Source organism: Pleurodeles waltl, chromosome 1_2, assembly GCF_031143425.1.
Source record: "Pleurodeles waltl isolate 20211129_DDA chromosome 1_2, aPleWal1.hap1.20221129, whole genome shotgun sequence".
NCBI classification, from domain to species: Eukaryota; Metazoa; Chordata; class Amphibia; order Caudata; family Salamandridae; genus Pleurodeles; species Pleurodeles waltl.
In genome coordinates, this window is record NC_090437.1 from 505,737,113 (window position 1) to 505,749,934 (window position 12,822).

The window sequence follows — 12,822 nt, forward strand, 5'->3', positions numbered from 1 at the left end:
CACCATGTACACTGCCACAAGACATTCCCCCCACCTCACCACCCCCTTACATGATGCTTGCACACACATCTCCATGCATCCTTCCCACATGCATCGTGCCAAAAGTGTACTCACCTGTTGGTATGGAGGCCCATACAGCTGTTCGTACTGGGGTAGGAGCCCAGCCACCAGTCGCTCAAACTCCCATGAAGTGAAGGCTGTGGCCCTTTCCCCGGTCACATGGGCCATGGTAGGTTCCAGACACAGGTCACAGCAACACGCGCAGTGTAGGTCTTCTCCTGTTGAAGATCAGAAAACAAGTGAGGAATCAGATAGAAAATGGCGGTCACGTCTGTAGCGGTGTACACCGTCACCCCCGGCGTAGATCCCCATTGGCCACTGTACTACATAGAGCCCCATATTATCCAATGAGGAATTGCATGGCGGTGCAAGACCGCCTTCCGCCACGACGCCCAACGTCGGCGAAATTACCTCACTTCCACCTGTCCCTACATACAGGATAGGTGGTCGCCATTTCAGTGGGGGGCAGCAGTCATATCGACAATAACTGCATCACAGATTAGATTGGCACATATCACGCCATTAACACTGTGCCAATACATAAGTGCACCATGTGGACTGTAGTTGTGGTTCATTGTTCCAATTGTGACAGCCTACTCACTCTTGTGTCTCTTAGCTACCTACTGCTGCGGATGAATAGGAGGTGGAGATATACCCCGTGTACAGACCCCTGGTGGACTTAGCTACACTGGAGGACAGGCACATTCTCCTCACCTATAGACTGGTCAGGGCCACAATCACAAAGCTGTGTGCCCAATTGGAGCCTGACTGGACCTCATCTATCCGTCATCCAACTGTGATCCCCCCTCTTGTGCAAGTGCTATCAGTGCTCCATTTCCTGGCAACAGGTTCTTTCCAAGTGACAGTGGGCTTGGCAGCAGGAATGTCACAGCCAATGTTCTCAATCGTGCTGGAAAGATTGTTGTCTGCCCTGGTAAAACACATCTGCAGCTACATTGCTTTCTCCCTGGTGGATGATTTGGCCACTGTGAAGGCTGGCATCTATGCAATGGGACATATCCCCAATATAATTGGGGCAATTGACGGAACACATATTGCGTTTTTCCCCCCGCCCCCAGCAGAATGAACAGGTGTTCAGGAATCGCAAGAGTTTCCACTCACTGAATGTGCAGATGGTGTGCCTGAAAGACCAGTATATCTCCCATGTCAATGCTAAGTATCCTGGGTCGGTGCATGTTGCCTTAGTCTTGAGAAATAGCAGCATCCCAAATGTGATAGCCCAACTACAGAGGCACAGGGTGTGGCTAATAGGTGAGCCTTGGTCCCCACCCACTGTATGTTAGTGTATGCCTCTAGTGTTAACCCTTTTGGATTGTGTGAGGCTAAATGTGCTCCCTCAATACTTGAAGGCGACTCTGGCTACCCAAACATATCATAGCTGCTAACCCCTGTGAGGAATGCCAGGACAGGGGCAGAGGAACGTTATAATGAGGCACATGGGCAAACCAGACGGATCATCGAGAGGACCTTTGGCCTCCTGAAGGCCAGGTTCAGGTGTCTCCATCTAACAGGTGGATCCCTGTGCTACTCACCCGAGAAGGTCTGACGGATAGTAGTGGCATGCTGCATGTTGCAGAACCTGGCCCTCAGATGCCATGTACCCTTTCTACAGGAGGAGGAGACAGAAGATGCCCTTGTGGCAGCATTAGACCCTGATAACAGTGAGGATGAAGAGGCTGAGGATGAGGACAACAGAACATCAGTTATCCGTCAGTATTTCCATTGGCACATAGATGAGACAGTGCAACTGCACATTTCTATGACTATTGGTGTATTATGTGTGGTTGTAGCATGATGGCATTAAGTTCCTTTTCTCTCTACTTACTGTCACCTATGGTTTGTCAGTTTACAGATGTTGGTGATATATCAACTGTGTACTGATGTGCTGAATACAGCCAGCTAAAGGTCATTATTTCTATGCTCTCTCAGTGTACAGTTCATTTGCATTAGATGTGACTGATTCCATAAATACACACTTTCAACACATAAAATACTAGTAGTCGAGTTGTGTTCAAGGGTGTTTATTGTAGTGCCAAGAAATTGAGGTTAAAGTGCAATGGAATGCAGTGATGATGGAGGAAAGTTCAGGGTATTGTTCCAGTCTTTTTGTAGCACTGGTGCAGTGTCCATTTGGCCATTGGAAGGGGAGCAACGTCTGTTCAAAGCAAACAAGGTGATTGAGTGGGACACAAGGGGGACAATCAGGAGAGTCTCATTTCCTGGCGGGTGTCTTGGCAAGTGTCTCCAGCTTCTGTCTGGGTCACAGGGAATGTTGGTTGGGTGGTTCACCTTCTGCAGGGGGAGGGATGCTGGTGGCCTGTGGGTCCTGTGGGTCCTGTAGCGGGGCCTCCTGCCCACTAGCAGAAGTGGAGGGCTGGTCAATGGACTGGCTAGTGGTAGGGGTCTGCTGGTGTGGTCTTGCCTCCCTCATGATGTTGGCCATGTCTGCCAGCACCTCTGCTATGGAGATCAGGGTGATGTTAATGGCCTGCAAGTCCTCCCTGATCTCCTGATACTGTCCCTCCTGCAGCCACCTGTTCTCCTGCACATTGTCAAGAATTTGGCCCATCATGTCCTGGGAATGTTGGTAGGCTCCCAGGATCTCAGAGCGTGCCTCCTGGAGAGTCAATTCCCTGGTCCTGTCCTCCCCCTGGCTCACAGCAGTCTTTCCAGTGTCCCTTTTGGCCTGTGCCTCTGTCCCCTGAACAGTGTGCCCAATGCCACTGACCCTGTACTGGTGGGCACACTGCTGATAGACTTGTCCTGGGGACAGAGGTGTGGGTATGCTGGGTGGGTGCTGTGGTGTGGGATACTGAAGGGGGAGGCTCTGTGGTGGTCTGTGAGTGGGCTTGCGTGACCGGCTGTCCAGTGGTCCCTGACGGGCCAGGTGTACATCCAGATCCAGAAGTCCAGAGTTACTGTCATCAATGGGGACATCTACTGTTGGGGGACTGGATAGTCGTGCCACCTCCTCTCCACTGACAATGGCTGGGGTACCTGTGGGGATGTAAGTGATGTATTATGCTTCATGTGTATGGCATATTGTACATCCCTGGCTTTTCCTCTATTGTTTGTGTTGTCCTGTTACCTTTTGCTTGTATATGGTGATGTATTGTGGGATTGTTAGTTTTCCTATGCTGTGCATGCTTCTGTGATGGGTGTTCATGCAGGGCTGGGAGGGCTGTCCATGCATTGGTATCGCATGCAGGGCCTGGCATTGGGGTTAGTCATATATGTAGGTGCAGTATGTGGGATTGAGTGGAGTGATGGGAGTGAGGGTGAGGATGTTAGATGGCATGCAGTTATGGGAGATGAAAAGTGGTAATTGTTGACTTACCAGTGTCCAGTCCTCCGGCTACTCAAGTCAGTCCCTCAGGAAGCAGTATTGCCAAGACTTGCTCCTCCCATGCTGTGAGCTTTCGGGGAGGAGGTGGTGCCTGCTGCTATGGAACGTACCTTCCCCCATAGGTCGTTCCACCTCTTCCTGATGTCATACCTTGTTCTTTGATGCTGTCCCACGGGGTTCACCCTGTCCACGATTCTCTGTCATAGCTCCATCTTCCTTGCAATGGATATCCTCTGCACATGTGCTCCAAACAGCTGTGGCTCTACCCTGACAATGTCCTCCACCATGACCCTTAACTCCCCATCAGTGAAACAGGGTTGCCTTTGTGGGGAGATGGCTGTTGTGTGGTGTATGTTAGTGATAGTATTTTGAGTAATGTTGTGGGGTGTGTGATGTGGGGTAAGTGAGGGATGTTTGGGTGTAAGTGATGGGTATCTAGTTGTCGCAGTGGTCTTGGTGTCAGTCTGGTTGCGATGATTTATGTTCATAAAGGGTCGTGGGTAATGTGGGTGTGTGTTTTATAGTGGTGTGGGTGTGGTGTGTGTATGAGTGTCAGGTGTGTATCTTTAGTACTGGTCAATGTGGTGTTGTTTTGTATGTGGGTGTCCATTTTGAGCGCAGCGGTATGAACCGTCAATGGTTTACCGCCATTGAATGTCCGCTGTGGTAATTTGTGGGTCATAATGTGATGGGTGTTGTTTTGTTGGCGTATCGGTATAGGAGATGGGCCCACCACTTTTGTACTGACCCTTTGGCTTGCGGATTTGTGTATGTGGCTGTATTCTATCGAATTGGTGTGTGTGTGTCATAATACGGCCAACGGATATTCGCCACCACAGTGGTATGTTGACGGCTGTCAGTGTGGCGGTAATCAGCAGTTACTGCCAATGTCATAAGGAGGGCCATAGGGTACAAAAATATTAGCATTTTACCCACTAAAAATTATATATATTAATACATATTAGAATATAAGTTTAAAGTAAATGTCAACATGTTTGAAAATACATGTAAGATAGTAAAATAACATAGCATAATAAACATATAGATGCATTTTTTAGAATACACCTTGGAAAGCTGAAAAGAAACATTCAAACCTAAAAAACATTAGAAACAAGCATATTGGAGGTGAGTGTCATATTTACTAATCTAAATGCAGTTCAACAAACACTGGGGAGAGAGCTTATATTTGGGGGCAAATCAGATTTACTATTCTAACTCCAAGCCTACACCCACTTGGAAAACTATAAAAATATTAGGGGGCAGTGGAGTTATGTTTTAATATCCCAAATGTAAATAACAGCACCATTTCGTTCAATTAAATAATTATTGGTTACATGTAATTTAATGTCATCTCAGCAATTGTGCAACTTTGTAAAATATTTAATAATATCTAATCTGTTTGGAGAAAATTTGTATAAAATACATGTTTATTCTAAAGTCAAAAAATGGTGTACTCCCCCTTGATATTTTGTTCCATTATACACTGGCACTGACAACCTAATGATAACGATATTATAGTCAGGGGAGACTTTGGAGTTGATATTAAGGTACCTGCACTTCAAGACCAGCCAACACCCTGTTGGAATGTAAATATTTCAAAAACTACAGAATGCTCTGATACCAAACCATAAAGGGCTCTTTTCTGGGCAAGTTGCTGGTTTCATGGCAGGCTTGTTCTAATTCTGCTGTACTGTAGCTGTAAGCCAAGATTCCAGTGGGACTTTGAGAAGAAAAGCCAAATCTTGTTTCCCCTCCTTTATTTTTTGCTGTCTTCACAAAACATGACCGGCTGAAATTTAGCTGGATGTCTTAAGAGGGATCACATTTTCTGCAGATTAATCAAATAGAACCAAAGTTATAAGTAAATGTAAACACCTTCTTTAGAGGAAGCTGATACTAATCATAACTAAAGAGATTTTATCACCTATTCTGTAACATATACATTTTATAGCTCCTTTGCTTATGTACTTATGAATGGTTGCTCTCATTCTCCACTTGCTCCATATACCCTGACTGATAACATGTAGATGCAACTCATCTCCATCTTGGTTGGGGGCTGGTGTTGTGGGGTACTACTGCCATCTCATTTGAATTTGTAGAAATTATGGAAATGTCATATGCTATTAGTTTATCAATGTTTACACTGATTGCCCGCATTTGGGGAAGGTTTTTTTATAGCATTGACCAGAAAATGAGTTGTTGGTTGAGGAGGGTGTGTGCCCTTCTCAAGCAACAGCCTAAATCTCCATCAGGATGAACCACAAAAGGTACTACATTAATAAAGTGAAAACATAACATGAGGAAAGATGCACACCAATTTACAACAACAGAGTAAATTTCAATAAATTCTTTGACACCAGAACAACAAATATCCAATGAGTAGAACCTGAGTTCTTAATTTTTAAAGTGAAAACTAGTGCCTAATATGTGAAAGCATCAACCACATCTAGTTGTGCGAGACCAGGTTAAAGTCAAAAGTTGTGCCCGACTGCGATTGAGCGCAGTCCAGATACACAAAGAGGTTTGGGTCCGGTCTCTGCCTACCTTTGGACTTAAAAGAAATTTAAGGAAAAATATCTGAGAAGATAAAGTTTAGCAGGGCAAGGCAGTTGGTGGTGTCTGACGAGGAGGCATTTTTGTTGGGGAGCCGCTGGACAAAGTCACTGTGAAGATTTGTACATTCGGATTTACACTCTTTTTTGGAAGTCGAAATCTCAAGCTGAATGCAACTGCAGCCTGTAGCTGGTGAGGGCTCCATAAGGCCAGATACCCCTTCTACAAGGAGCCACTGAACAGGACTTGCTGCTCCAGAGAAAAAATGTAACAGCAGCTGCCACAAAGTCAGGCTTAACGGTGATGCACATTGGGTGTGACTGACAAGCAAGTAGGTCCCTGTCTCCTCTCGGTTCTCAGAGCACTTTTTGGTCAAAATGTTCAGAGTTCCAAGTTTTGTATTTGGGCTATTGGCAAATTTTAAGCATCACTTCAAGGGTCTAGGACTGGACAAGTACCACTTTGAGGGTCAGAACAGGTCCCGGTGTGGGTTCAAGAAGGTTGGAGCCTTTTCTGGCCCTGAGGCTCTGATTAGTAGGTCAGCCAACTAGCCCTTGGCATCAATTCTGGAAGTCCTCGGTTCAAGGAGAAGAGCAGGGCTCAAGCAGCAGAGCAGACCTCTTGGGTTCAGAGCAGACTTTAGGCAGAAGAGCAGTCATTATTGATATAGCAAAGCAGTCCCTCTGAAGTACACAGACGACCAGCAAAGCAGGCAGTTCTCTGAGAGTCATTCCACAGGTCCAGAAGCAAACTCAAGTGTGGGACTGAGGGTTTCATTTTTAATACCTGGTGCCTTCTTTGAAGTGGAAGAACTTTTTGGAGGCTTCCTCCCTCAGATGTGTCTGGAACTTTCTGCCTCCTTACCTTGGCTCCAGCCTGGCTTCAGGCACAAAAGGCTAGAGTGAAGTTTTATGTGCGTGAACAGGGCCCGGTGTATTGATGTATCAGTATGGCTGTGCACAGTTCTTTACCTCCATCCTGCCAGAGATGGTCCATTCAGGACACTTAGGCCCATATTTATACTTTTTTGTGCTGCATTTGCGTCATGCTTTGATGCAAAAGCGGCACAAACTTACAAAATACAATTATATTTTGTAAGTTTGCACTGCTTTGGCGTCAAAAAATGATGCAAGTGCGGCGCAAAAAAAGTATAAATATGGACCTTAGTTCCTCCAGTGTGTGGCTTTCTAGGAGCACTATATAATGGTTAGGCAATACTCACACCTAGGATTGTGACACAGGACCGGGCTGCAGGCACCAAATGGCTGGGACAAAAAAATGCCAACTTACTAAAAGTGATGTTTTCAGAACTGTGACTTAGAATACAACTTTACCACTAAAGAGGACTTTAAAATATAATTCCTTACATGGTAAACATGACTTTGTTACCTTCTGCCAATCAAAAGATAGCATTTATAAAATATAATAGGGTAACCCTAGGATATCCTATGGGAGAGGTAGGCCTCACAGTAGTGAAAAATCAATTTGGGAGTTTTTAACTACCAGGACATGTAAAACTTAAAATTGTATGTCCACAATTTGATTAAAATGCACCCTGCCCTATGGGTTGTCCAGAGCTTACTTTAGGGGTTGATTTGTATGGAATGGTAAGGACGTTTTAGGCTTGGGTATTTTGCCAAGCCTAAGTGGCAGTTTATAATTGTATACATGCTGTAATGGCAGACCTGTTACAGGTTTTGGGGGCTTATACAGTGGGTGGCACAAAAACTGCTAGAGGCCCACTAGTAGCATTTAATATACCAGCCGGAGACCCTGTGACAGACAGGTCAACCTCAGTGGATTGGCAGGGCAAGCAGTAGGCAAGGGTGATCCGGGAGGATTAACAGGATTATGGGCTAGTAGACATATGGCGGCTCAGACATCCAACCACAAGAGAGGGCACCTTTTTGTCAACCATACATGGTACACGGATTACTTTGGACTACTGGTTTATATCACAGGAAATGTGTCCATAGGTGGAAGAGGTCAAACACTTATCTGAAACGTTGTCTGACCATGCTCCAGTGCCACTGTGATAAGCACTACCAGGTGCTATACCTGCCCCATTCACATGAATATTCTGTGCAAAAGTGTTGCTGGACACTGTGTTCAAAGAGGTGATTCATAAGGCGGTCAATGAGTTCTTTGAAAACAACTCGGGAATGATAGATGGGAAGGACACACCATGGGAGGCCTTCAAGATCACAATCAGGGGAATATGTATTGGCACTCGGGCGTGGGTTTTAAAATCGATCTGTACACAATTACAAAAAATGGAGGACACGCTAAACTCCTTAGAGTGCAACAGTATATGGATACTCTGGTGCTCATACGGAAACACTTGACAAAATTCAGTGACCTGGCACTACAAGATTCACACCACTTATCTAAGCGCCACATAGCCCGAGTCTATGGGGAAGGTGGTAGACCCAGCTGTAGCCTAACTAATAGACTCAGGCCACAAAAGTTGGTACAAACGCACTATTCTACATCTGCTATGCTCTCTGCCTTCAGGGACTTCTATGCTAAATTGAATCAGACTCGCTGATTAGCTACGTGGGCTGGGGTCGATGGGCATCTACAAGAGGTGGCACTGGCGGGGCACCCTCAAGGCCAATGAGAATACTTACTGCAACCTATAACAATAAATATCAAAGATGTGACACTCCTGAATGGCAAGGCCCCGGGGCTTGATGGTCTGTCAAGAGAATTCTACAAAGAATTTATGGATCTGTTGGCCCCGCACTTGCATGTCATGTACGAGGAAGCACACTAGAAACAAATGCTACCTTCTCATTGCGGGAAGCTGGCGATAGCTACCCTCCGAAAGCCAGACAAGGTCACTGAACAGTGCGAGTCATGTCGACCACTTCACTCATTAATATCAACACAAAAATCATAGCTGAGGTCCTGGCAATTCGCCTGCATCCCCTGCTACCCAAGCTGATATTGCTGGATCAGACCAGATTCATCCCCTCTAGATCAACTGTGCACAACCGGAGCACGATCTTCGCTTTGCTGCATCAGGTAGACCCATCACTTCAGGCGGCCAAAGTGCTTCTGCTAAGACATTCGATTCTATCACCTGGGAATATATGTTCACAGTCCTGGCACAAATGGGCTTCCCAGAGCTCTTTACCTGCTGGATTAAGCTACTCTATGCTGCCCCTGTAGCTCAGATTAGAGTAAATAATCACACATCGGACATGTTCTCCATTGTCAGGGGGAAGCGACAGAGCTGCCCCCGTTGCCGTTGTTGTTCGCCCTGATGTTAGAACCACTAGCATATCTCATTAGACAGAAGCATGTCAACTCGGCTCTGCGATTTTGGTTCCAATCACTAGGTATCTTGCTATATGCGGTCAACATGGTCCTATATGTTAGGGATCCCACGCAGCACCTGGCCCCTATGATCAGAGAATACATTACATTTGAGTATTTCTCATGACTATGTAAAAACTGGACGAAATCTGTCATCATTCCCCTTACACATGCAACACAACAATGCACCCTGGTGTTCCCATTGAAGTGGAACACAGAACCAGTAAAATACCTTGGTGTCTGGATACAAAGAGATCCAGACGTGGTGATGCTTGAAAATGATGGTAGGGCTATTTTTAAACTGGAAGATCAAGTAGCTGGGTGGTCGGTATTGCCATTATCGCTAGGAGATAGAATAGCAGTCATCAAGATGGTTATTCTGCCCAGATTCTTATATCTATTTTGAAACATAATGATAGTTCTAACTGTGTGTTTTTTCAAGACCCTCCAAAGTTTTCTGATTAGGCTCACATGGGCTGGGAACCATCCAAGGAATAGTTAGGCCACACTCACATTGCTGTATGACAGTGGGGGCTTCAAAGCACCAGATTTTTATTTATGCTAACTTTGCACACAAGCGCACTTTGCCCAGTATTGGCCCACAGCACACAAATACATCCCACATGTGGCTATTGAACATCATGACACACATCCATTCCACTCTCAGCTATGTTGCCTCACAAATGGAAGAGTGTTCTGTGCACGGAGATAAACACACTGCATTCTATTATTGTAGCCTAACACAAATTGGCGAAATGGGCGGGAAGCTCTCATTATAATCCTCTGCACTGCCATTACGACACCACCCTGATATATCAGTATCCCAAGAGGATACAGTGTACAGGATACTCACTTCGACTGACCTCAAAACTATGGGTGATCTCTACCCCAATGGTAAATTAATAGACTTAGCGGACATTGCGGACTCCCAGCAGAGTACCCCACTGGTGGCATTCATCTATTATTGTCTGCAAGTGGCTCTGCATGCACTTTACCCAAAATTCCCAGATAAACCCCGACATCCACGGCATTGCTAGTTTTACTCACTAGCACAACTAGTCAGCACCTCATCACCAAACTTTACAACACAGCACAAAAAGAGAGAGGTAAGACAGCTAGGTCAGCAATGGAGTTAGAATGCTGCACTTCCACAGCCCTTGATGGAGGAAGACTGGAGTTTTTGCTGCCAACAACTACACAACCTCACCTCTAATTGTAATTTACATATTATCCACTTAAAGTTCCTCCATCAAATGTATCACAACCCAATGCAACTACACAAATACAGATTGAGGGAAGATGCAGATTATGTGTGATGTGGGGCCGGGAAGGCAGGTTTTCTTCACCTGGCCTCGACTTGCTCTGCTGTCCAGATGTACTGGCAGCAGATAACGGAAACCCTTTCTCTCATGGTAATGGTCAGCATCTGATGTGACCCAGCTGTATGCCTTTTGGGGCTGCTGAGAGACCTCCAGGCTGCTTTCTTTCCGTGGGGCTACTGTTGGTGAAGAGACGTTTTGCACTACACTGCAGTAGGATCAAGCCCACCAAGGCAGCCTGGCTGTCAGATATGACTTGTTGCCAATCTCAGTTAGAACTATAAACAGAGGAACTGCCAAAGATCTCCCGGTCTAGATACATATGGGGACCTCTGACTTCATATCACATGAACTGGGGACATTAATGAGCCAGAGTGAGATGGAAACCTCGACAAAGTAGCAGGAAAGATCTTATGCAAGTGTTTATTCATGTATTGTCTGGTCGGGCGAGGGTTGTGGGTGTAAATGACAAATGGTTGTTTATGTTACCATATGTTTGTGAGTTATCTTAATATGCAAAAGCACTAATAAAAAAATAAAATAAATTGTTAGAAGGTGCTCCTTCACATTCAAATTGTATAGCCCCTCATAGGTACTTACGTGGTTACCCTGTATCCAGCCCTCTAGTGCCTTCTGTGAGATGTGTACAAAGTCAACCTAGGACTGGCTAGTGACCTTCTGGGTAACCCTGAACTTCATACTATATTGCTCTGGTGTCAGACCAAACTTCTGGGTGAGACACTTTTTTAAGTTGGGATAGGAGTTTCTCTCCTCTTCCCTAGCCTAGGGTTATGAGCCTATCCCTCCCAGATACTGGAATCAGCTTCCATAGGAGTGAATCTCAGTACTGAGGCTTGACTCTTCTCATTCTGAGAGCCCTTTCAAAGGCTGCCAGCCATTAAACTATGCCATTCCCCTCTTGCTATTCAGGGACCACACCCTTGGGTAACCTGGAACAAAATCCACCACCCTTGGACATCTCAACTTCTTCTTTGCTGCCACTATCTCTTTGTTCTGTTCTTGTACACCTGTTTTCTTTTCTAGGGTCAACGTTTCTGCCTCTAAAGCTGCATAGGCCAGTTGGGCTTCCACCAGTCTTTCCCTTGGGGACTGGTTCTCTCCTTCTGAAGTCACCCCTCTGCCCCAACTAGCTTTGGGCATGGCCCTGGTAACTGTGTGGAGTGGTGACCTTTCTTCCTCCTCATCACTGGGGTGTTTCTGTCCTTCCTCCTCTGATAGGTTGGACCTAGTGTCCTCTCCCTCATCTCCCAATGGAGCTTCATCTGTGCCTACTTCTTGGGCCTCAGCCCAGGCTGTCGGGGATTTAATCATTACATTCTTCCAGAGAATAGTGGCTGCAGGCACCTAGTGTCCTCTCCCTCATCTCCCACTGGAGCTTCATCTGTGCCTACTTCTTGGGCCTCAGCCCAGCCCTCAGGGATTTCATCATTACATTCTTCCTGAGATTAGTGCCTGCAGGCAACTCCCTCTCAGCACACAATCCCCTAAGCTGGACTACTGTAGATGTGGGTAGGTTAGCTGTATGACAGTAGCCTCTTTTTAGCATGGGTACCCCCACTTTTTGCCTGTTTGTCAGTGTGTTTGACTGTGTTCATTGGGATCCTGCTAACCAGGACCCCAGTGATTATGCTCTCTCCCTTCCAACTTGGTTACTTGTACCATTTTAATCTCACATTTTGCATACTGGTGCCCCCATGTAAGTCCCTAGTATATGGTACCTAGGTAACCAGGACATTCAGGTACCACGGGATCCCCATGGGCTGCAGCATGTATTATGCCACCCATTGGAAGCCCATGCAAAGTGTTCTGCAGGCCTGTCATTCTCAATGCAGCCCGCATGAAAGGGTGCATGCACCCTTTCTCACTACAGGTCACTGCACCAAGTCACTGTAAGTCACCCCTATGACAGTCCCCCCCTAGCCCAGAGGGCAGGATGCAAGTACCTGTGTGTAAGGTCACCTCTGCACTAGCACTAGCAGAGGTGCCCCCACGAACTCCAGTTCAATTTTCCTGGACTTGATGATTGAGGGGATGCCCTTTTATGCATGTACTGGACATAGGTCACCACCTATGTCCAGTTACATAATGATAACTCCGAATCTAGGCATGTTTGGTATCAAACATTTTAAAATCATACGCCAATACTGTTGCCAGTTTTGTACGTATGATTCCATGCACCCT